This window comes from Helianthus annuus, chromosome 11, assembly GCF_002127325.2.
Source record: "Helianthus annuus cultivar XRQ/B chromosome 11, HanXRQr2.0-SUNRISE, whole genome shotgun sequence".
NCBI classification, from domain to species: Eukaryota; Viridiplantae; Streptophyta; class Magnoliopsida; order Asterales; family Asteraceae; genus Helianthus; species Helianthus annuus.
Genome location: NC_035443.2, coordinates 7,002,990 through 7,029,479, shown reverse-complemented (window position 1 = coordinate 7,029,479; position 26,490 = coordinate 7,002,990). Strand labels below are relative to the sequence as shown.

The 26,490-nt window shown below is 36.4% G+C and overlaps 2 long non-coding RNA genes across 2 annotated transcripts; both read right to left on the bottom strand.

Moving 5' to 3' along the window:
* Window positions 1–3,159: 3,159 nt before the first annotated feature.
* Window positions 3,160–4,005, bottom strand: LOC118483865. Its single transcript, XR_004871949.1, has 3 exons — window positions 3,939–4,005; window positions 3,787–3,852; window positions 3,160–3,270 (listed from the first exon to the last, which is right to left on the bottom strand). It is a non-coding gene; the product is annotated as an uncharacterized LOC118483865 (long non-coding RNA).
* A 614-nt stretch (window positions 4,006–4,619) lies between these two features.
* On the bottom strand, window positions 4,620–5,784 carry LOC110891707. Its single transcript, XR_002565498.2, has 3 exons — window positions 5,705–5,784; window positions 4,781–4,840; window positions 4,620–4,688 (listed from the first exon to the last, which is right to left on the bottom strand). It is a non-coding gene; the product is annotated as an uncharacterized LOC110891707 (long non-coding RNA).
* Between the last annotated feature and the right edge of the window lie 20,706 nt (window positions 5,785–26,490).

Genomic DNA, 26,490 nt, shown 5'->3' with positions numbered 1-26,490 from the left:
CATCGTCACGAATACATCATCACTTCACCATCATCAGTCCACCATATTGAAGCATCTGGATTGAGATTGTATCTTGTATCTCAGATCTGAGATTTTACCACCAGATATTTCATATTTCATCATATAATCGAGGTTAGTTCCCAAAATTCGTCCGGTGATTAAAGAATATATGATTCAATGAGTTTGTCACTACGTTGGTATCGTCGGGAGTCAATCACCGTCGGAATCGTTGCCACCAACGGAATCGTTGACGGATTTGTAATATAGATACTGTCATATAAATAGAGACACCGTTTGCAAGTTTATACAATTCTTTTATACTGTTATATGATAGATATTTTGTTGTTTATACTTTTATATGATATATAGTTTGTCGATTCAAATTTCGTTTTTTATTGTATTGTATTGTGTGACATATAGTTATGCACATGTGCATATTTTTCAATCATAGGTTTAACATAATTGGATATTAAGGTAATTTTTGTGTAGTATGTAGTTATGCACATATGCATAGATTGTAATAATAAGTCAATATGCACATGTGCATAATAGTGAAGATGCTTTAACATAATTGGATATTAAGGTAATTTTTGTGTAATATGTAGTTATGCACATGTGCATAGATTGTAATAATAAGTCAATATGCACATGTGCATAATAGTTAATATGCACATGTGCATAATGTGCAATAACATGTGAATAAGGTAGTTAATGTTGATGCAGATGACATTGAAGGATGACAAATAATGGGAATTATACATTTAGAGAGGACAAAGGAAACAAATTGTAACATCCCAAAAATCAGATTAAACCATCGTAACATGATGCTACATAGTTATGTGAAATTGTAAGTTTATACAATTTGTTTTTGCATTTTCATATGTTAACATGATGCTTAATTGTCGATTCAGATCTTTTAAATCGTAGTTTCATATCTGAATTAGCAAAAAATGGTTTGATGTATATGATGTTTAAGGGATTCGAGGTGATTGTTGTGATACACCAAATTGTAATGTGGTAACTATGTGTGTGTGTGTGTTTTGTATGTAGGTTTTGTTACTGATTAAGTTTAAATATATTTGGTGGTGATACAGAATTTAAGTTGGGAATGGGTAGGTTGTTCGATTGAATCAGACTTTACCTGTTGATACTTTTTGTCATGTTAATGCACATGTGCACATAGTTATGCACATGTGCATAGTTAATATGGTGATGATAAAGTTGATGCATAGGTTGTTAACAAGGTCGTTTATGTTGATGCACATGTGCATAGTTAATATAGTGATGATAAAGTTGATGCATAGGTTGTTAACAAGGTTGTTTATGTTAATGCACATGTGCATAGTGTATATGGTGATGATAGAGTTAATGTTAATGCACATATTCATTGATAATTTATGTTTATTGATCTTATTTTTTTTTATTTTATTATTTTTTGTTGGTGTTTTAGTTAATTATGGAATAAATTGTGTTTTTTATCATTGATGATTTGTTGTATGTATGAGTTGTTGATTTGAGAAACTGTGATTTTGATCATGGATGATTTGTTGTATGTATGAGTTGTTGATTTTGATGATTTGTTTTATGTATGATTTGTTGATTTGATGTTCTTTCAGAAGTTAGGGCTTGGATTATAGTTATGAAATGATGAGTCGGTTCAAAGGTTCAAAGAGGAAGAGAGAAATGATAAAGCCATAAGGAATTTGCTTAAACTTCCAGAGAATAGGAGGTGTGTTAACTGGAACAGTTTGTTAATTTTCCAATTGTGTTATTGCCTTTGTGTTGAGTATTATTGTACTATATCGCCATTTATACAGAATTTTGCTACCAATATTCCTAATATATCTCATGTTGTTTACTAAACAGGGACAATAATATGCATGTACAAACATATGGACATTCGTTTGCACTACTTGCAGTGGAATCCAGTAAGTACTTACATGTTTTTTTAGAAACTAAGTGCATTAATGTGAACTTTTTAGTTTGTCTGTTAAGTATATCTTTTAAAATTTCAGCTTATATTGCTTATAGAATTATGTTTTCTATTCCGGTAACGGTTACGTCGGCTGAAAGAAGTTTTTCTCAAATTATTATTATTTTTTTTTTGGAAAAGGCCACAAGCTGTTAAGTCGCCTTAGGCCACCAAAATGGTTGAGCCGAAGCTGGTAATATGTTTATTGCACATGTGCATACATGAAATGATTGATGTAATATATGTAATGTATGCAGGAAAAATATTCGAAACTGCTCATGGATTGACAACAAGGACGTATTTGATTAATTGGTTGACCGATGAAAAATATCAGGGAAATGATAGACGAATAGGCGTTGAAACAGGAGGAGTGTTGGAAGATGGTTAGTAAATGGGAAGAAGATCAGAAGGTGTGAGGTTGTGAACTAATGCGAATGTTATATGTAGGTAGTTTGTGGATATGCAATTCAGAAAGAATTTTTTTTGTTGTCTTGATGTCTTTTGATGGTAATATGTAGGTAATTTTTACGATAACGGTTAATATAAAAAATTTAACGTATACAATGACTTATATGGTGGTTGATGGGTTAAAAATATATTTGATTGTTCAGGTATATTGGTAATGTATAACGTATTACGGATGATAATGTTTGTTAATATATGATGTATTATGTTGTTTGGTAGAGGAAATGTTGGTATTGCACATGTGCAAAGTTTGATGTAACATATCATATTACGTATGTGGTACCATATTATGTATCGGGTACCATATTGCATATGATGATGTATGTAAAGGAAAACGTATTATATGCAATTAAGATATTCATGTATGCACATGTGCATTGGTCGAAACAATAACAATATGTAGTGAAACATTAAACATGTATGCACATGTGCATTGTTTGAAAGAATAACCATGTGGATTGAAACAGTAAACATGTATGCACATGTGCATTTTTCAAAAAAGTAACCATGTTGGTAATATATGTTAGGTGGTTAATAATGAAATTACATACACTTATGTCTAATAAGTAATTGATACCAAAGTATCATGATATCAATCATAGCAATCATAACCTATGAATACGTATACAGACAATGCTACATGATTGTAAACAAAAATAATAATAATGTTTATGATGATGCAGGGTCTTTAGCATCATCAACATCTTCATCGGTATCATTGGAATCAACATCCTCCCAATGGTTAAACGTAATGTTTATAATAGGCATGTATTCAGCATCAACATCGGGTATCCAATATGGTGTGCCATTAGTTGTAGAAGTCGTAGTTGTTCCTGTATAAAGAAAAAGAAAAACATATAATATTGTGATTAATGTGGTATATGGTGTGTATACGCACGATGTATAAATTTTTAACAAATTTTTTTGGTGATGAGTATGGGGTGTTGGTAATTTGATGCACATGTGCATAATTATGTATTGATGGTTAATAGTTTATTTGTGATGATTATGGATTGTTGGCAACATAATGCACATGTGCATAATTATGTAATGTATGGAAATAAAAGTAATGAATGTGAAAAACAGTGATTTGTTTAATGCTTATTAGTAATGAATATGGGGTGTTGGTAATGTGATACACATGTATATGTTGGCAATGCACATGTGCATAATGTATACATTGCAATGTATAATAGGTGTGTTGAAAATGGAGTACATACAGTTAAAACATAATGACATTAAAAACTATGCATCGATAAGTTTAGATGGTATGGTTTCAATGTTGAAAACGGTGCGAACATTATGAAAAAAACAAGAATTGATGAAGATAAATAACGGTGCAGACTTACCATTTGGGTTGACGTTACCCCAGTAAGTCTCAGGTTGAGGATGCACAAGAGGATCACCGTATACCTCTGAGGTTGAGGTAAGCAAAATTCAATAAAGAAAAAGGTTTAACAAGATAATCCAAAGTTCCAAAATTATAGAACAATCTTTGAACCTTGCGCCAACTCTCTTTGCAAGACCAAGCATATTTAGCGTGCCAATCACGTTCGTTTTTATTGTCTGTCAAGAATTACACATTCCTTAAGGTTCCGTTATAATCATTTTTGGAGGCATTAAGTGAAAGGGACATAACAAATTGTTGTAGTTTCTAGCTGCAATAAGGATGAGGACGAATACACACCTTTACAGCATTGTATTTATACAAAATCGATGAAGCAGGGCATGCGAGATGGTATATTTGATCGACCTCAACCAGCAATGGTTCAGTGACATTTGAAACAGTGTATATAATATGATCACTTTATAAGTAATAAAGATCTTGTATCAATACAAAATCGTATGATTTATGTATATATTTTCAGAATAAGATTACAACTTAGCACAACTTCAGAATCATATGTAGCAAGACAAATGTAATGGTTTGACTTTATGGTCAACTCTGTTACAGAAAACTATATATGAACAGCTTTAGTTGATATGACCCCACAATTTAATGTCAATCCACAAGTTGCAAACTAGCTTAGAAGAATATGGGTTGAAAATGTATCTATCGCACATAAAACCTTAATTTATAAAAGTTATCCATTTTGACCCGTTAACAACCCGCCCACTAAATGAAAATCGAAACTGTTACCATACCTACGTCAATTAAGTCGGGGTATTTCGTTATGTCATTTGTAATGTCCTATTCTGCGGTTGAAGATGTGTAGGTAATCACACAAGACATTCCAGCTTTTGTTGATGCCTGCAGAGTTTATTCGGTTTGAATCCATTATTCATTGAAAAAAATAGTTGCAAGCAATCAATATTGCAGACTGGATATGGCAAATGGTCAACCTGTAGGCCAATAACACTATCTTCCACCACTAAGCAGGCTTTCTCAGAAACACCTAGCATCTGGCAAGGTAAGAAAAACATTCAATCAAATGGAAGCACAAGTCCCGATCACATTATTAACAAAAAAAAAGTAATACAATGATGCACTTGTGCATAAACTCAAATTTCATTACTAAAAAATATATTAATAATACTAAATAATCAACAGCTTCTAACCTTTTTATTTAACAATTACATATTCGTCTTCCGTTGCACATGTGCAGGATAGTGTATTTATACAAAAATCACGTTCGACACTCGAATTGCATCAATAGTTATCAGCTCACAGACATTAGCAGTTCTCAGTAGTTCGTCTTCGTCCCGATTACATCAAATATGTTTATTTCCCTTGGAGAATCAAACATATTTATTTACCTAATCATTGCTTGTATAAAAAACTACTTACCATTGCTCCAAATCTGGTAATTTGACATCAATTAACCAGTAATACAGTCCTGCATCAAGTTGACCCAATCACTCAACCTAACTAAGACTTCTAATTACAGCAATAGATGTCTACAGGGGTGTTTATCTCCATTATCATTGTTCTTACGAAAACTACTTATTAATTAACCAAATCTAGTATCACAAGAATTAGCAAAATACTATGTTGACCACAGGTGCATCAAGGCCATTGCTTTTGTCAGCATCAAGGCCATTGCTTTTGTCAAAACGGTTCGTATTTTAGCCCAATCCATTCGTATTTTAGCCCAATCCATTCGTAATCGAGTATTCCATTCGTAATTAGGGAAACACGATCAGAATCATCGAGGAGTTTGGCACAATTAGGGTTATAGGAGGAACAATGGTAGGAGGAATTACACAATTAGGATTACAGGAGGAACAAAGTATCAGGAGGATCAATAGATGTATGGGGATCGATACCTGATGAATCAGAAGACGCTATATGCCACCGTAAACACTGTGCCGACTGCCACCACCGTGAAATATGTGAACGCCGACTACCTCTCTGCCGTGAAAACCACCATGAACGCCTCTACTCCGCCGTGAAACCACCGTGAATGCGTCTCTTCCACTTGTGAAAACTGTGAACTGGTGAAACTCTTGAAACCCTAAAACAGAGAACAGTAACAAAAAAAAAGGAATGCGCGTGTTTTTATTATAAACATGTTATAATTACAAAAATGCCATGTGTTCACACTGGTTCTCGCGGTTCTCGCAATAAAGGGTGGTTCCTAACGGATCTTTACCCTATATATATATATATATATATATATATATATATATATATATATATATATAATCATTACACCTTAATTCTTCATCAAAATAAAGGGCATCCACATCAAGTTCATTTTGTTACTAACATACTATTATCTCAATTAAACCTTCTATATGGTTAGGGCCGACAATTCTTGACACGACCCGTCAACCCGACCCGAACCCGGTATGAAAAAAACAGGTTTGGGTCGACTAACACAACCTGTTTAAAAAACGGATCGGGTTCGGATTGACCCATATTAAAAACGGGTCGGGTTCGGGTTGACCTATTCACCCGTTTAACTATTTAGAAAAAAAATCTTTTATATATTTTTTTTGTTTTTTCCGTTTCTATTTTAGGGTGTAAGGGGTGCTCACCTAAGAGGTGAGTCCCCTCTCTTACGCCCAACCAATCCTCGTGTGTCACGTCAACTCCCCTCTTAAACTCCCCTAACACCCTAAATTGATGGCGGCACTCCCCTCTTAACTCCCCTTGTTTTTTTATTAAAAAAAAAAAAAGAAGAAGAAAAGGTTTTATTGGTTGAAAGTGAGCTGGCCCACCATCTTCCCCCTCTCCTCCATCGGTGACTTCCCACCTCTTTTCTCCCTCTCTCTAGTTCACCGCCTAGATGGCGGTACCACCACTCATCGGTGGATTCACTCCCCGCAAGGGGTTACCGCGAACACCCCGTCCTCCCTTACATGGTTAGTTATAATAATGTTAATTTTGATACATTATATTATTTATTTGTCACACTCATATTAATCATTAAACATGTTATCGATAACCCGCTTAAAACCCAATAACTCGTTTATAAATCATCAACTTATATGACTCATTTCAAAATGTGGGTTAAACGGGTTGGGTTCGGATTGACCCGAATTTATATGGGTCGGGTTAAGATTGAAATCTTTGACCCGAATAATAATATGGGTCGGGTTCGAGTTGAACATTTCAACCCACCAACCCCCAACCCGTCAACCCATCAACCCGACACGATTAACACCCCTATATATGGTTATGGTAAAACATAAATTCATTTATAAACTTAACATTACAAGTTCGGTTCGATTTTGGTTATATCGGTTAACCAAAAGTTTCATAACCATAACCATAACTATAATCTATTGAGCTGTTACATAAAGTTTCATAACCATAATCATTGGTTATGTTGGTTATCGGTTAATGACGGTTCAGTTATGATTTGATAATCAGTTATGACGGTTAACTTGCTCACCTATTATATCGGTATTTTTCCAATGAGTTAAACTATTAACAATTTATATGTGTCAATCAAACCCATCAATAATATGATCTCTTTTTATATATAACTAGATAATTTTTATATAAATTGTTCTTATTAATAATGATTTTTTTTAAATAGCAACCGTATATAATGTTTGATGTCGACATAAAATCATAAAGTTGCAGAATGCAATACAAGTAGGACCAAATTGATTGGAGCAGATTTAATCTGGGGGTGTGACATTGATCCAACTTTGTTAGGTCCACAAAAGCAACTTGTAGTGGTAAGTAATTGGTACATTCTCTTCGATCCTTAGACAACCTTAATTTAAAGTGATATAAAAGTATTAAAATGAACTTTTATATAAAACTAACTTATACAAATAAATCAAAGTTAAGTAAAGAAAAATTATATATTCCATGTATACACATGAATGAGTACATTTAATACAAAACCAATTTTAAATTACGTAATCAAATAACTATTCTACCACCTAAAATAGTTTATATACAGCTTTTCTATATAATAAAATTAATTATGTATTAAACACTTCTATATATATTCTCTATATAGTGATTAATTCCATAACACTTATTATATAATCTTACAAGAAACTCCAAACCTCTTTTGAAGATTATTCGATCCTACGAAACAATACAAAATGTTATTTTGGAGACACTAACTCATCACTTACCCCACTCTTTCTATGCCGACACTTAGAATTTAGCAATTTAATTATTCAAATAATAAATCATAGTATTATTGGATTTTAGGGTAGATAATGATGGTCATCGTTATCATTAAAGTTCAACTAGATCAAACACATAATGGTCACGCTTCTAATTATGTTATCGTCCATGGTATTTGAAGAAACTGTGAATAATAGTTATTTATGAGAGGTTTATAACTCTTACAAGACTTTTAAAAAATAAAAGTAACACGTTCATCATTTAGACTTTTCAAATGTTACCAACAAAGAAAATAACTTAATACTATCAAATGATTAATTCCATAACACTTATTATATAATCTTGTAAGAAATTCCAAATCTCTTTTGAAGGTTATTCGGTCCTACGAAACAATACAAAATGTTATTTTGGGGACACTAACTCATCACTTACCCCACCCTTTCCATGCCGACCCTTAAAATTTAGCAATTTTAATTATTAATATAATAAATCATAGTATTATTGGATTTTAGGGTAGATAAGGATGGTCATCGTTATCATTAAAGTTTAACTAGATCAAATACATAACGATCACGCTTGTAATTATGTTATCATCCATGGTATTTGAAGAAACTGTGAATAATAGTTATTTATGAGAGGTTTATAACTCTTACAAGACTTTTAAAAAATAAAAGTAACAAATTCATCATTTAGACTTTTCAAATGTAAATAGCAAAGAAAATAACTTAATACTATCAAATGATTAATTCCATAACACTTATTATATAATCTTGTAAGAAACTCCAAATCTCTTTTGAAGGTTATTCGGTCCTATGAAACAATACAAAATGTTATTTTGGGGACACTAACTCATCACTTACCCCACCCTTTCCATGCCGACCCTTAAAATTTAGCAATTTAATTATTAATATAATAAATCATAGCATTATTGGATTTTAGGTAGATAAGGATAGTCATCGTTATCTTTAAAGTTTAACTAGATCAAATACATAATGGTTACGCTTGTACTTATGTTATCATCCATGGTATTTGAAGAAACTGTGAATAATAGTTATTTATAAGAGGTTTATAACTCTTACAAGACTTTTAAAAAATAAAAGTAACATATTCATCATTTAGACTTTTCAAATGTTCACAGCAAAGAATATAACTTAATACTATCAAATGATTAATTCCATAACACTTATTATATAATCTTGTAAGAAACTCCAAATCTCTTTTGAAGGTTATTCGGTCCTACGAAACAATACAAAATGTTATTTTGGGGACACTAACTCATCACTTACCCGACCCTTTCCATGCCGACCCTTAGAATTTAGCAATTTAATTATTCATATAATAAATCATAGTATTATTGGATTTTAGGGTAGATAAGGATGGTCATCGTTATCATTAAAATTTAACTAGATCAAATACATAATGGTCACGATTGTAATTATGTTATCATTCATTGTATTTGAAGAAACTGTGAATAATAGTTATTTACGAGAGGTTTATAACTCTTACAAGACTTTTAAAAATAAAAGCAACATATTCATCAGTTAGACTTTTCAAATGTTAACAAAAAAGAAAATAACCTAATACTAGCAAATGTATATTTTTTTAACGGCAAAATTCTTTTATTCATGTTGTCTGTGGGATTTGAACCCAAGACCTCACTCTCCCAAGATGTTTAAAAATTTTGTATTTGTCAATGGACCACCACGGAATTGGTACTATCAAATGTATTAATTTCTTAAAATCTTAGGGTAAGTTTGTGACTCAAACAAACAATGGGGAGGGGTCTTTGTCACTATTTGTAGACGAGTTTTAAAAAAATTGTCAAGTGTTATTACGTTTTTATAATCAATCTTGATACTTTTTTAAACATATTAGGACCTAACATATTTTATTTTTAAATATAATGCATTAAAATAATAATAATATTAAAATAATAATAATATAACCCAAGTTGTTCAAACATATTATATTATATTATACATGAAACCCAATATATAATTAAATGTTTTATTTTTTTTCAAACATATTATATTATATTATATTATATATTATATTATATTATATTATATTATATTATATTATATTATATTATATTATATTATATTATATTATATTATATTATATTATATTATATTATATTATATTATATTATATTATATTATATTATATTATATTATATTATATTATACATAAAACCCAATATATAATTAAATGTTTTGTTTTTTTTTTTTGTCATTTATGTTCCAATTTATCACGAACAAACAAACACATATAACCACATTATTTTACTAGGATTTTAAAATAAGCTTTAATACAATATATAGGATCTATTAAGCTTTAATATATTAAGTATTTGTCGCAACCCCTGCCCCTATCTGTCCTGCAAACGGGCGGTCACGAGATTCAGTATTGGTGGTATCGGCGTTTATCAATTTGGCAGCGGAAATTACATCAGAACCGTAGTTAGGAAATATTTTATCAGGGTGAAACACCATATTCTATATAAATAAATATATTGGGATAAAACCCAAGTTTTCATTACAAACTGTTTTATAGGGGTACACCCCTTTTTATTAAAATAAAACATCTTCTTTATTTAGGTAACTTTTATAGCCACTTTTCTAAGCCATCAGTGCTGTCCAGCTGGCTTCTAGTTGGCTTTCACATTTTGTTACCTGAAACGCGTTTAAAAACATTTTGTCAATGGAAAATACTGGTGAGTGAATCTCAGTTTAATCAAGAAGAGTTTTATCAATTAACAATATTGAGAGCGATTACAATGTTTACATCTACACAATTACTCATTCAGTATTGTCAATCCTGACTGGTGGGTCATATTACCCATTGGCTAACTCTTTGTCCAATGGTAACGTGTTCCACATTTTGTATACAAAACCCCCAACATACCGACAGTAATTGAAGAATTACAAAGACTCAATCACTGCTTAATCACATTGTAAAATATTTAAGGTTTTGTAAAAACAGTTTGTAAAAAGGAGATTACTCACATTGTTGTCTTAGGTTTTCCTTTAGGGTTTCCTGGTGATTATCTAATAAATACACAAATGCACACGTGTTAGTATAATAACCCAATATTTACATTAGTAATACCCTCCCCGAGACGGCATTCCAACGACTACGTCGGGCAGAACCATGACAGCCATTACGGAACCCTGGATCAATCGGGCAGCGTATCTAATACGTAACCGGGGTTATGATACTTACAACGGGGCAGAACTTCGTTATTTAGGGGGGTATTATATCAGAAAATCACTTCAACTATAAAGAAATTCGAGAGAAAGAAAGAGTTGTGAGCGACTGGGACTGAAGGCCTGAGCTCCCAATTTATAGGAGCTGAAATTGAGTTTGGCGTGCCCCGCGTAAGAGAAGGAAGGGGCTTACGCGGCCCGCGACCTAGGCTTGTAGGGCCTAGCTATGACCGGTTATCACACATAGCCTCGACACGATTGTGCCACGTGTCGGCTCCGGGTGAAGCCTCGTAGACGGGCTGTCGCGCCCCGCGTAGACCCTGGGGTGGTCTTACACGGCCCGCCAGAGACCCATTTTTCTTGTTTTTATTTAATTTTAATAATAGTAAAGGTATTCGGGGCCCGTTTTCGCATACGGGGTGTATTTTAGGACATATAGGGACACTAAAATTATTTTTAGGGTGTCGAAAAATTTAAGAGGGTTGTTATATCCTCCCCACCTTGTTTTAGAGCTCGTCCTCGAGATCTACTGGAATAGGTGTGGATATTTCCTTTGCATTTCTGATTCAAGCTCCCAAGTGTACTCCGGTCCTCTCTTGGAGTCACATTTTACTTTGACCAGAACTAATCTCTTGTGCTTGAGGTTCTTGATCTTTCTTTCTTCAATTTGTAGAGGCCTTTCTACAAATATAAGTTGCTCATTTACCTCTATATTCTTAAGAGGTACCATCAGTGATTCATCAGCTAAGCACTTCTTGAGATTAGATACATGAAATACATCATGTATTCCTGCCATTTCCTCTGGCAGTTGTAGCTGATAGGCTACAGGTCCTATCCTTCTAATAATCTTAAAAGGTCCAACATACCTGGGGCTTAGCTTTCCCCTTTTGATGAATCTTACCACTCCTTTCCAAGGAGAGACTTTCAATAACACTTTGTCTCCTACTTGAAATTCTAACGGTTTTCGCCTGTTGTCAGCATAACTCTTTTGTCGATCACATGCTGCTTTCAGTCGTTTCTTGACTTGAACAATCTTGTCTGTCGTATCTTGTACTATCTCTGGTCCAGATAATTGCTTTTCTCTAATTTTTGCCCAACAGACTGGCGTTCGACACTTTCGTCCATAAAGTGCTTCGAATGGTGCAGCATTGATACTTGTGTGGTAACTGTTATTATAAGAAAATTCTATTAATGGTAAGTGATCGTCCCAATTACCTCTGAAATCAATTACACAAGCTTTAAGCATGTCCTCCATTGTCTGAATTGTCCTTTCACTTTGTCCGTCTGTTTGAGGATGATAAGCTGTGCTTAGATTCAGCTTGGTTCCCATTGCCTTTTGGAAACTTGCCCAAAAATGAGAGGTAAAACGACTATCTCTATCAGAAACAATTGGAAAGGAATTCCATGTAATGAAACTATTTCATTTACATATAATTTAGCTAATTCTTCCATACTGAAAGTTTCCTTCATTGGTAGGAAATGAGCTGACTTAGTTAGCCTATCTATAATCATCCAGATTGTATCATTACCTTTTCTTATTTTGGGTAATTTAGTAACAAAATCCATTGTTATCAATTCCCATTTCCACAATGGCATTTCTAACTGCTGCAATAATCCAGAGGGTTTCTGGTGTTCAGCTTTGACTTGGGAACAGGTTAAACATTTAGAAACATAAGTTGCTATATCCTTTTTCATTCCTATCCACCAAAAATTCTTTCTTAAGTCCTGATACATTTTGTCATTTCCAGGATGCATCGTATACTTAGACTTATGGGCTTCTTCCAGTATACGGTGACGTAGGTTTCCTAATTTAGGTATCCACATTCTTTTCTTATGGAATCTCCAAATTTCATCTGTTCCTTATTCTAATTCTTTAATCATTCCTTTTAACTTTTCAGTATCATCCTTGATTACTGATTCCTATGCCTTTCTAATCTGATCATTTAAATCTACTTGTAAATTTAATTTAAGAGAACGTACTCTTTTTGGCTTTTCATGATACTTTTGACTTAAAGCATCAGCTACTACATTAGCCTTTCCTGCATGATATTGGATATTACAATCATAATCACTAAGAATTTCCATCCAGCGCCTTTGTCTCATATTCAATTCTTTTTGACCATAAACATACCTTAAACTCTTATGATCGGTGAAAATGGTTAACTTACTACCATAAAGGTAATGTCTCCAAATCTTAAGGGCAAAAATTATGGCTCCTAATTCCAAATCATGGGTTGAATAATTTTCTTCATGATTCTTAAGTTGTCTAGATGCATAGGCTATAACCTTTTGACGTTGCATCAATACACATCCATAACGTAACTTAGAAGCGTCACAATAGACTACAAAGTCTTTAGTTCCTTCTAGTAACGCTAGTATGGGTGCCTGGGGTAGTCTTTGTTTAAAAATTCTAAAGGCTTCTTCTTGCTTTGGTCCCCATTCAAACTTAACAGATTTACAGGTTAGCTTAGTTAATGGGATGGCTATTCTAGAAAAATCTCGAATAAATCTTCTATAATAACCGGCCAATCCCAAGAAACTTCTAACCTTGGTTGGTGATTCAGGGGTTTTCCATTTGGTAATCGCTTCGATCTTGGTGGGATCCACATGAATTCCTTCATGATTGACTAGAGATCCAAGAAATTGTACCTGTTCTAACCAAAACTCGCACTTTGAAACTTTGCATAAAGCTTTTCTTTCCTTAATAAACTTAGAAGTGCGTGTAAATGCTTTGCATATTCCTCCTTACTTTTAGAGTAAATAAGAATATCATCTATAAAGACAATTATGAATTTATCCAAATATGGTTTACATATTCGGTTCATCATGTCCATAAATGCAGCTGGGGCATTGGTTAAACCAAATGGCATGACAGTAAATTCATAATGGCCATACCTTGTTCTGAAAGCGGTCTTAGGAATGTCCTCTTCCTGTACCTTCAATTGATGATATCCTTATCGTAAATCGATTTTTGACAAAAATCGAGCTCCTTGCAATTGATCGAACAGATCATCGATTCTTGGTAATGGATACCGATTCTTGATCGTGACTTTGTTCAATTCACGGTAATCAATGCACAACCGCATTGACCCGTCCTTCTTCTTGACGAACAGTATCGGTGCTCCCCATGGCGATGAACTTGGTTGTATGAATCATTTTTTCAACAATTCGTCTAATTGTTTCTTCAGTTCCTACATTTCTGCTGGTACCAAACGATAAGGTGCTTTGGCAATTGGTGTTGTCCCTGGTAGTAGATGAATTCTGAATTCAACTTCTCTGTCCAGCGGTAGTACTGGCAATTCTTCTGGAAACACATCTGGAAACTGGGATACTACTGGAATATCCTTTAGTGTTAGTGATTATAGAAATCAAATACACTAAAGATCCTTTTCTTATATAACTTGTTGTTTTCATCACAGAGATGAATTATGTGGATCTAGATGGCTTATCTCCTTTAATTGTGATCTTTTCACCTTTTGGTGAATTTACTTGGATTGACTTTTGATCACATAAAATACTGGCTTTATTGGCTATTAACCAATCCATTCCTAATACAACATCAAATCCTGCCAGATTCATTGGGTAAAGGTTTGCAATAAACTTTTGATTTAAAAATTCTATTCTTGCTCCCTGCAAGATTTCAAAAATCTTAATGGTTTCCCCATTTGCTGTCTCTACTAGACATTCTTGTGGGAGTTTAGTTAATGGTTGGTTGAGAAGTTTGCAAAATGAAGTATTAATAAAACTTTGGTTCGCACCAGAGTCAAATAATACTTTAGCAAAAACATCATTAACTAAAAACGTACCGGCTATCAAATCCGGAATCATCTTGGCTTCTTCTGTAGTCAGAACAAATGCTCTAGCATTTTTGGTAGTCTTATTGTTCGTGGCTGGAGCTAGTTTCGGACAATTTGGCTTGATGTGGCCTTGTTCTCCGCAGTTGTAGCATATCCTGTTGTTAGGTTTCTTTCTGCAGTCTTCTTCCTTGTACCCAGATATTTTGGAAAAGTTACAATATATGGAGCATCTTCCAGAATGCTTCCTTTTGCAATACTTGCAGTAAGGTGCAGAAGTAGAACCTACATTTTTCCCACGGTTGGAATTTCCAGAACAGAATTCTTGGGTAAGCCTCTTAGCTAGGTTCTTCCTTTGATCCTCTTCTCGCGTACGAACTAATTCATCTGTCAAGGTATTTGCTAGTTCTACAACTTCCTCTATAGTTTGAGGTCTAGCTGCTTTGACTACATGCCAAATATCACTGATTAATCCCCAGATGTAACGGGAGATCAAAACTGGTTCTGGTGATGCAAGGGTTGGGACTATTCTAGCATATTTAAAGAAAGTAGTAGTATAACCCTTACTATCCACTCCAGTCATTCTAAGGTTTAAGAACTTATTTGCTATCTGTTCCTTTTCATTGGGAGGACAGAATTTCCTTTCCACCATGTTCTTAAATTCCTCCCATTCCATATTGTAAACCCTATCACTTCCCCTAAACTAGAGGATAGTGTTCCACCATTCTAAGCCTGAGTTCTTAAACAGATTGGAAGCAAACATTATCTTATCCTCTTCCGCACACTTGCTTATTTTTAAGACAGTCTCAGTCTTTTCTATCCAGCGTAGAGTTGCAACGGCCCCTTCATTGCCCGAGAATTCCATTGGTTTACAAGACCAGAATTCTTTATAAGAACAACCATAAGATATGGTTCTTCTTCTTTTGGGAATGGGCGCTTGAAGTATGGGTCCATTGTTTACGTTGTGTTCAGGTTCAGTTGGTCGCTTAATGCCATGGTTACTTTTATTATCAGCTTCCTTAACCGTTTGGATAATAAATGGCATTGCATCTATAATTCCTTGTGCCACTATATGCTGAATGACACTATTGTCCACTTGATTTCCATTGTTATTGTTGTTCGGATTATCATTGTTTGGGTTATCGTTATTCGGGTTATTGTCATTCTGGTTTTCCTGGTTTACTTCGTTGTCCATCTGAATTTTAAACATTTACCAAGTATTAACATCACAAGATAATATTTAATACAATCAACCACACAACACGCATGTTGATCAAAAACGTCGAACATTGCGACTTACTCTTTCTTATAATATGCATCTAATACAAACTGGTATTGGAAATTAAAATTACAATACTACAATGCGTCCATAGCTATCGTCTAGATATGTATATATAATTTTTTTTAAAAAAAACATCACCACATATTATATATTATTATTATTATTATTATTATTGTTATTACTACCACCATTACCATCACGGATATGGGTTCATCCAGAACTCCATATTGCGCTCGTCATACTTCCAGACGAGTCGCTCTCCAACCTGTCTCATCCTCTCGCTATTTTGTAGAATCTCTTCTTCGAAAGTTCTAAGCTCTTGCACATTTTCTGCACTCATTGGGGGTGCAGGTGCTGATGTGCACAAAATGCAACATATAAATTCCATCAATTGTGGCATAAAACTAACCCTTTTTTAGTACTAATGTTGGAAAAAGTGTGTTTTTGTCTTCCTTTTGTATTTTTAGGATTAAATGAGCTCAAATGAATAAAAGAAGCAAAAAGACAGCTAAATCTAACATAAATACAAGAAAAGGAACAAACGTGGCATGCCTGACCCCCCGACAGCATCTTCCCAAGCAAAAACAAGAGAACAGAAGGCTGAACACGCCCCGTGCTCAGTGAGCACGGGGGCGTGCCCAAGTGTCAGCAGAAAAGACAAAGCTGTAGAAGCTTCTATCACCCACCACGGGGGCGTGCCCACTGGACACGGGGCCGTGGTCAACTCTAAGATTCGCATAATTTAGGGAAATCTTGATAGTACAGATACGCTTCTGCACACGGGGTCGTGCTCAACAGACACGGGGGCGTGGACAACTAATGCAGACAAACTGCAATTAATGAAGAAAGAGAAGGAGGATGGACACGGGGCCGTGCCCAATGGACACGGGGCCATGCCCGAGCTGCTGTTCAGGCTATAAATAGGGGTGCTTGGCTTATTTGCAAACCATCCCTTGGCACACCACCTCTCTCACACTTCATATAACAACCCTAACATAAATCGACACCCTCATAATTTTTCCGACACCCTGATCATCAAGATGGTGAGGCGATGAATGGTGAGAGGGTGTGAACTACCAATCACACTGATTAAACCTCGCCTGATAACTGTCGGGACCTTGATAGGGTGTTCCATGAAAGGATGACCCATCAGAGATCTCGATAGGATGGTTGGGTGTACCTCTTGCAGGTTCTACGGGGTCCGTGTCCTCGTCCATATCCATCGCGTTATCTTCGGAGAAATGGTCTTCTGGTCCTAGCGGGTTAAAACCTACTGGTTCCTGTACATAGTCTGCCGGGTTGAACCGGCCTTGGAAGAAAGGAGTAGGGTCGCCATAGGAACGGTGCGAAACAGATCGCTGGAGAGGTATAAACGAAGGTTGAGGGTTACTGGGCTCGTTCTCCGAATTTGGTCCAAAGGAGTGACGGTATGAAGGTGTCGAACTGTGTGAGGTAGACCGTCTTGCGGGCTCAAAGAGGTTTCTTCTACGCCTCTGAGGTTCTTCACTCCTTGTGCTGGAAGGAGCTCGCATGTTTGAAGGTCCGGCCTCGTGATCATTATGAGTAGTGATCGGCTCTTTGCCTCTTCCTCCTCATCTAATTGCTGGTGGCATATTTCCTGCTTAACAATTCTTTAAATCACAATAAACAATAAAAGACAAACTGGAATAACAAATTCGAATTTGTCCTATGTTCTTGTCTAGACTCAAGTATGTGCAATTGTGTCATTGAGATTAAACACATAAGGATGGTGTTTAATTCACTCAACGTTGGCTCTGATACCAACCTGTCACACCCCGATTTCCACGTGTTTCACCGGTGGGCCCGGTGGGGGATTACCGTGACGTAGTTGGCAACAATATAGTCAAACCACAATATTTAAATGCACAGCGGAAGCATAAAGATAGATTATATTTCAACCATCGATTGTAATACCCAAATATCACGAATAGTCGAAATAAATCCACAGGGGATCAAAATAAAAATATAATTATTGTTCAACAGATACGGCATCCCAAGCTTGCGAGACTCTAACGATGCTTAAGGAGTGGCCAGCCTATTTCGTACAGAACCTGCATTTAATCTTTTTGGGGAAAATACGTCAGTTTACACTGGTAAATACATTCAACCGACACTTTTGTAAAAATGTTTAATAAAATTGATTTGAATGCACAAGGCACAAACTCTTTATAACTTGGGATAATTTATCAATTAAATCTTGTAAAAGAATTACATGTTCACTATGCGTTCGGTCGCCCGGGTCGTGTCGGGTTTAAGGTTAATAGACACGCCACAAAGCATAAAGCCGTGGCGGGAAAACCAACGGTTATACCTTTATAATTATAGACACATTGTCGGGTGTACGCCTACACCCGCGTGTCGAGGTCATGGCCATTTCGTAAAATGATGCCAAGGATATCCGGGACATGGTCATTAAGCTCCCAAAGGCGTAAAGCCAACAAAACAAGTTTTTAAACGGGTCACATTGATAATACCCAACTACTAATGAGTTGGGTCAATTGCCCGACCAAGCGGTATTTTTATATACCGTAACCCAAGCCCGTATAACGGAAAATAAGTTAAAAGTATTTACCTGAGCAAGTAATAACCTCAATCAAACAAATGCAAGTATCTTTTACTGGTCTCCTATTCTGGAACGAAGGTTTATAACAACCTATCAGAATCCTAACGGGTCTTTAATTTAGCCTTAGCTTAGACCGGTCAGTTTCAAAGGATAAATACGGTTTAATCGCGTAAAGGGCGAAAACCGGGAATGGAATGTGGTTTGGACCCAACAAGTTTGAAGACTTGTTTTATATGGGTATAATAACCACACTCTGGAACTTGAGGTAAAGACGACAAGGTTTGACCCGTTTCGGCTAGTTTATGTAAACTAGTTACATAAACCGAACCGTGCGCAAAAGGCGTAACGGGTAACCGTAAGAGTCCCACACAGGTTTCCTAAGTTAAAATTCTCTAAAGAGGTTGTGGTATCAGTAGGATACCTTCCATAGTGCCCGTGACGAGTTTAATTCCAATATATGCCCCGTAGGGGTATTTCGGTTGTTTTAAAGATTATAAAAGGGATTTCTGAGTTATACAGGAAATCTGAGTTTTCCGAACAGTTTATAAAATTCAAAATACTTTATTTATTATTTAAAATCAGTAGCAACTGGAATCGGGTCAAAAGACCATGTAGAACTCAAGTTATGTTCGAAAAGGGTATATTCGGTATTTACGGAACCGATGCCATAACCGCAGGTTATGAGCAGGTTAAAAATTATTAAAAATCTTTAAAAATCCCAAAATATTATTTTACATCAGTGTGTAAAAGGTTTGGTGTCGAAATTTGGGTTTAGATAGGCTTTATGCTAATTGCGCCGTTTAATTACTAAAGTTTCCGTAATTGCGCTATTTAGCATAACTCCTATTCTAGACCTCGGATTGACGTGAAATTTTAGGGACATGCTTAGAAATCAGTAACTAAGGTTATTGGTCTTTCACATGACCAAAATTCTCGTTTTAAAGTAAAAAGGGCGTTATGGTCAACTTTTAGGCGTTTAACGGAAATGTGCAAAAGACTCGGACAAACAACGAACCGGTCATAGAGGGTTATACCATCATGTAACCTGGTCCTAAGAGAGTCCTAAGGCATATCTAGAACATACCATAACGGGTCAGAACTGAAGTCAAAGCAAAAGTCAAAGTTTTGCGACTTTCGGTTCCGAACCGGGTCAAAACAGTAAACGGTCGGATCAAACAAGCTTAGACTAGTTAATATACTTATTATCATGTTATATGAGTGTTAAAACAGGTTACACGCTATCTACGTTACTGATTATGCATAAAATCGCAATTTAGCATTCTGTTGACTTTTTCTAGGCAAGTTTGACTCGACATTCGGACTAGTTAGAGTGGGAATCAGAGGGTGCCCTTTTAAGGGTTTGAAGCCCACATAATTACCAACACATAACTACCTTTGATTCGGCTAATCACTGGACCATTTGTGATTAACCGTTAAGTCAACCGTTAATTACGACGGTTTGACTTTTAAGCTATAACTAAGCAAGAACTCAACTAAGAAAGGTTAAGGGTGCTTACCAAAGTCCTATGCATGACTAGGGATGGCTTGGTTCTGCTTTGGAGCTCAAGAAGTCTTCACAAATGCAGATTGAAGGTGTGAAGACAATGTTGCACATGAAGGCCTTTATATAGTGTTCATAAGGCACTAGATTGTTGACAACCAAGTCTACCCATGATCATTGATCATCAACAAGTGTCCCTAAGGGCCCTAAAGCATGTAGGGGGCGCCCATGCTGCAACATTAATGGATCTAAGTCGGTTAGAGTGAAGAGGCAAGCATGGAGCAAAAGAAAAACGACCAGACAGGCCTAGGCGTGACGCGAAGGACCCCCCCTGGGGCCTCGCGTCGCGCGACCCCCCTTCTGCACCAAATCTTCAATTTCTGATTTTTGCGATTTGATCCTTGGCTCTTCAAACTCTGATTGGCCATCATTTTCTTGCATATTGAGCCCTCAAAATTGACGTTTAGGGGCTTCAAGACCTATACCCATTTTGTTAAGTCCCCGGTTAACTTTATTGTTACCCGAAAAGTCCTAACTTTCAACGTTGACGCTTTAATCCCTCGCATACGAATTTGATCACAACTTGTTCATACGATAACGAAACTTTATGAAATTTTTGTCAAGTATTCTAGTGAGCATAATTAACCGATACAAAGCTCCGGGTTTGTCAAAAGGTCACTCAGAGGTATAACTTAAACATGTTGACACATTTGACCCCTGTAGTTTGTAATTTCTCACTTTCTTCCACATTTCGATCCGTATGATCCATGATTCATTCGTTTGAAGGTACGGGCATCATTTAGGGTTAATGTACAATATATTTATCCCTCGTTGACACTTTGAACCCTCGGATTCACATACTTTCTATGTTTGTCAACTTTAGTCCTTATTTAGTATTTAACACCACGTGTAAACCTAAGACACGTGTCAATACATTATTGGACGCAAAATTTCGAGGTGTTGCAGTGCAGCCATGTGTCAGCATCGTGTCAAGCCTAGTGGTGATCCGGACAAGCTATACATTGACTGGATGTTGACGCGGGCCGCGTAAGCCTTAGCTTACTTTTACGCGGGCCGCGTGGAGATCAGATTTCAGCCCTATATAAGAAGGCAACGGGCCTTCAGTTCCGATCGTTCATTTTCTTTCTTTCAATCTAAATTTCTATAGTAGAGTTATTATACCCGGGCATTATACCCCCCAAAATAGCGAGGTTCTGCTCCGTTGTAAGTATTATAACCCCTGGATACGTATTAGATACTCTACCCGATTGATCTAGGGTTCCGTAACGGCTGTCGTGGTTCTGCCCGACGTAGTCGTTGGAATGCTGTCTCGGGGAGGGTATTACTAATGTTAAAATGGGTTATTATACTAACACACGTGCATTTGTGTAATTTATAGATTATTCCCAGGAAATCCTTACTGAAAACCCTAAAACAGCAATGTGAGTAATCTCCTTTTTGTAAACAGTTTTACAAAACCTTAACTTTTTTACAATGCAATTTAGCAGTGATTGAGTCTTTGTAATTCTACGATTACTGCCGGTATGTTGGTGTTTTGTATACAAAATGTGAGTAACGTTACCATTTGACGAAGAGTTAGCCAATGTGTAATATGACCCACAAGTCAGGATTGACAGTACTGAATGAGTAATTGGGTAGATATAAACATTGTTATCGCCCTCAATACTGTTTAAATTAAATTCATATTTCTTGATTAAACTGGGATTCACTCACCAGTATTTCCCACTGACAAAATATTTTTAAAACGCGTTTCAGGTAACACAATGTGAAAGCCAATTAGAAGCCAGCTGGACAGCACTGAAGGCTTGGAAAAGTGGCTATAAAAGTTACCTAAATAAAAGAAAGTGTTTATTTCAATAAAGTGGGATTTATCCCTCTAAATCAGTTTGTAATGAAAACTTGGGTTTTACCCATGTATTTAATATTATAAAATATGGTGGTTTACTCTGATTTAATATTTCCTAACTACGATCCTGATGAAAATTTCCGCTGCCAAATTAGACAATAACGCGATACCACCAAAACTGGCTCGCGGCCGCCGTTCCCGGGATTTAGGGATCGGGGGCTGTGACACTTCACCCACCCACCACCACCATCACAACACCATCATCCACCACTATCATCCACCACCATCATCCATCATCCATCATAGAGTGTGTGAGTCATCTCGGGATCCAAGATTGATCGTAAGAGTTCTTGACAATCAAAAGCCATGTTTGCCTAAGTCTCTTACATCACTTGGTGAAGACAAGTGTTTAGTGTAATACTTTTTATTTTTTAATCTTTTCGCACTTTTTATTTGGTTATTATTAATGACTTTAATAACTAGTTTCTTATGTTGAAGGTGATTCTTCCTTATCATTTGTCCGTGGTGTCTTGGCATTATTTTACTGTCTATATAAAATAAAAGATTTCACCATTCATATCTCCACGGTCTATATGGAGATATGTTGGCTACCTGGTCGGGGGTTAAGGGAACGGTTTGGTAAGAGTCTTGCCTTGTTCAGTGTATAGATCCTGCAAGGACCTGGGTCAAATTTAGTAGGACCTCCTTCAATACCCACCGGTATTGGATGGCGGGGGTCCAAACTCTTTGATCCCCTCATATGTAAGCTACTATTAAAACTTTAACCCGGCTACTTAGGACTGTATCCTTGCTGACTCAGACTACTTAGCCGAGTGTAACGTCACCTTCAAAAGAGGGGCCTACCACATTATCCATTAATAACTTAATTAATTATCTTTCAATAATCCGACCCTTTAGGATTGTATCCTTGCTGACTCAAACTACTGGGTTGAGGTAACGTCACCTTCAAAAGAGGGGCCTACTATAATAACTAAGATAATCTCTTAAAAAGTGCAAAAGTGCGGAAATAATCAAAGGTTATACTACACACAAGTCGGATCCAAGTGATTCATCTTGTCTATCTGTTTTTATTTTTATTTTATTTTTCAGCATTTTAGTTAGTTTTATTTTTCTAGTTTAAAAACCTTTTTCTAACTTTTGATTTTATTAGACGTTGAGGATAAACCGGTACTAAAAGCTCTTGTGTCATTGGACGACCTCGGTATCTTACCAACGCTATACTACGCTCACGATGGGTGCACTTGCCCATATGTGTGTTTAATGTTAGTAAATATCATGTTTTATAAATCTAAAACTTGGCTAAAAAGTGTAAAAAGGCTTAAAATATACATTAAAAATATAGCACACTTCACGCACATCAGTGCTGGTACTGGGTTTGGGAACTAGGGCATGGGTTCCTGGTACGGGTAAGGATTCTCTAGAATTTCCCTAATGTATTCATCGTTATCATAGTAGGGATCTAGAGGGTTCAAACCTGGGTAGGCTGCTAGATTCGGCATGGGTTCATCTTCTGGTATTGGGTAGTGTGGCTGGTAGTCCCTATGATCGTCAAACCACGGGTCGTAGTTTGGGTCTAAGGGATTGGGTGCTGGTACTCTAGGTATCTCCTCCGGGTTAAAATCATGCATTTGGATTTGATTTTCTGGGTTGTTTTCAATTTCCATTGGCTGGGTGGGAAACAGTGGTAATGGTTGGGGTGCTATAAGTTGCTCCAGGTTAGGGTCTGCTGATGTGGTTGCTAGAATATGGAAGTTTGCTAGACTCCTATTTAATATATCCTGGGCGTGAGCATCGGTTTCTCTCTTAGCGGCTGCTAACACACGTTGCTGCTGTAACTTTTTCATTCTTTTCCTACGTTCATGCGCTCCCCTACTGAACCATCCTTTCTATTTAGGAGGGAATGGCTCTTCAGACTGAGCCTTAAACACGAATATCCCTTCTTCATTATCAGCTGAATACCCTGAGAGGGTAGGGTGTGAAGGGGTGCCTTCGCTCCTAGGCGAGCTGGACAACTGACGATACGCGTCGGAAGGTCCTTGGTCGCTCATACTGTAAACTAACAAATAGTCAAATAACACACAACAATAAAATACAATATGCACGTAATTTCGTAGAAAATTTCCTAACATTTTGAATAATATCTTGGTGTCAGCATAACACTTCTGTGGCTGAATCAGTGGCTTAGCTCTAATACCACCTTCTGTCGCAACCCCCGCCCCCTATCTGTCTCGGGAACGGGCGACCGCGAGATTCAGTATTGGTGGTATCGGTGTTTATCAATTTGGCAGCGGAAATTACATCAGGACCGTAGTTAGGAAATATTTTATCAGAGTGAAACACCATATTTTATATAAATAAATATATTGGGATAAAACCCAAGTTTTCATTACAAACTGTTTTATAGGGGTAAACCCCATTTTATTGAAATAAAACATCTTCTTTATTTAGGTAACTTTTATAGCCACTTTTTCAAGCCTTCAGTGCTGTCCTGCAGGCTTCTAGTTGGCTTTCACATTTTGTTACCTGAAACACGTTTAAAAACATTTTGTCAGTGAGAAATACTGGTGAGTGAATCCCAGTTTAATCAAGAAGAGTTTTATCAATTAACAGTATTGAGAGCGATTACAATGTTTACATCTACACAATTACTCATTCAGTATTGTCAATCCTGACTGGTGGGTTATATTACCCATTGGCTAAGTCTTTGTCCAATGGTAACGTGTTCCACATTTTGTATACAAAATCCCAACATACCGGCAGTAATTGAAGAATTACAAAGACTCAATCACTGCTTAATCACATTGCAAAATATTTAAGGTTTTGTAAAAACAGTTTGTAAAAAGGAGATTACTCACATTGTTGTCTTAGGTTTTCCTTTAAGGTTTCCTGGTGATTATCTAATAAATACACAAACGCACACGTGTTAGTATAATAACCCAATATTTACATTAGTAATACCCTCCCCAAGACGACATTCCAACGACTACTTCGGGCAGAACCACGACAGCCGTTACGGAACCCTGGATCAATCGGGCAGCGTATCTAATACGTAACCGGGGTTATGATACTTACAACGGGGCAGAATTTCGTTATTTAGGGGGGGTATTATACCCGAAAATCACTTCAACTATAAAGAAATTCGAGAGAAAGAAGGAGTTGTGAGCGACTGGGACTGAAGGCCTGAGCTCCCAATTTATAGGAGCTGAAATTGAGTTTGTCGCGCCCCGCGTAAGAGAAGGAAGGGGCTTACGCGGCCCGCGACCTAGGCTTCTAGGGCCTAGCTATGACAGGTCATCACACATAGCCTTGACATGATTGTGCCACGTGTCGGCTCCGGGTGAAGCCTCGTAGACGGGCTGTCGCGCCCCGCGTAGACCCTGGGGTGGTCTTACGTGGCCCGCCAATGACCCATTTTTCTTGTTTTTATTTAATTTTAATAATGGTAAAGGTATTCGTGGCCCGTTTTCGCATACGGAGTGTATTTTAGGACATATAGGGACACTAAAATTATTTTTAGGGTGTCGAAAAATTTAGGAGGGTTGTTATGGTAATATTTTTGCCTGTCGCGTGTTGCGGCGACGCGCGATGAGTGAAAACATTTAGTAAGACACAGAGTGCAAAACACAATGCGTAAGACACAATGTGCTACACACGATTCGTAAAACACAATGCGTAAAAGATAATTACAAAAAAATGTAAAACATAATGGTAGACACGAAGTGTAGAACACAATGCCTAAGACATAATACACTACAAAGCATTCATAAACACAATGTGTTGGTATTTGCAAAAGTAGGAGTTGTATTGTACGGGTTATAATTGTATTTTTTTTAAAGTTGAGGCGGTGTAAAAATGGAGTAATTATGCAAGGACAAAAAATGCAAAGTCTAAAACTTGACGGAAAGTAAAAGTAGTAGGGTAAAAACGCAAGGTATAAAGTAGAGGGACGGTGGCAGAAATATGTAAAAACTGAGGGGGTGGTGGTGGAAATGCAAAAGTAGAGGTGTGGTAGTGGAAATTAGGGATGAACATTTGTTATCAAATACCGATCCCAATCCCGTCCCGTACCGATCCCGAAAATACCGTATCGATTTTTTCGGTACCGGAACCGGTATCCACATTTTGGCATTTTCGGCATTGGTATTTTCGGGATCAGAATGGTATCGGGACGGTACCGGTTAAATACTGAATTTTACCTTGATATACCGCTACCGTACCGATACTGTACTGTACCGACATATTTCAGTATCGGTATC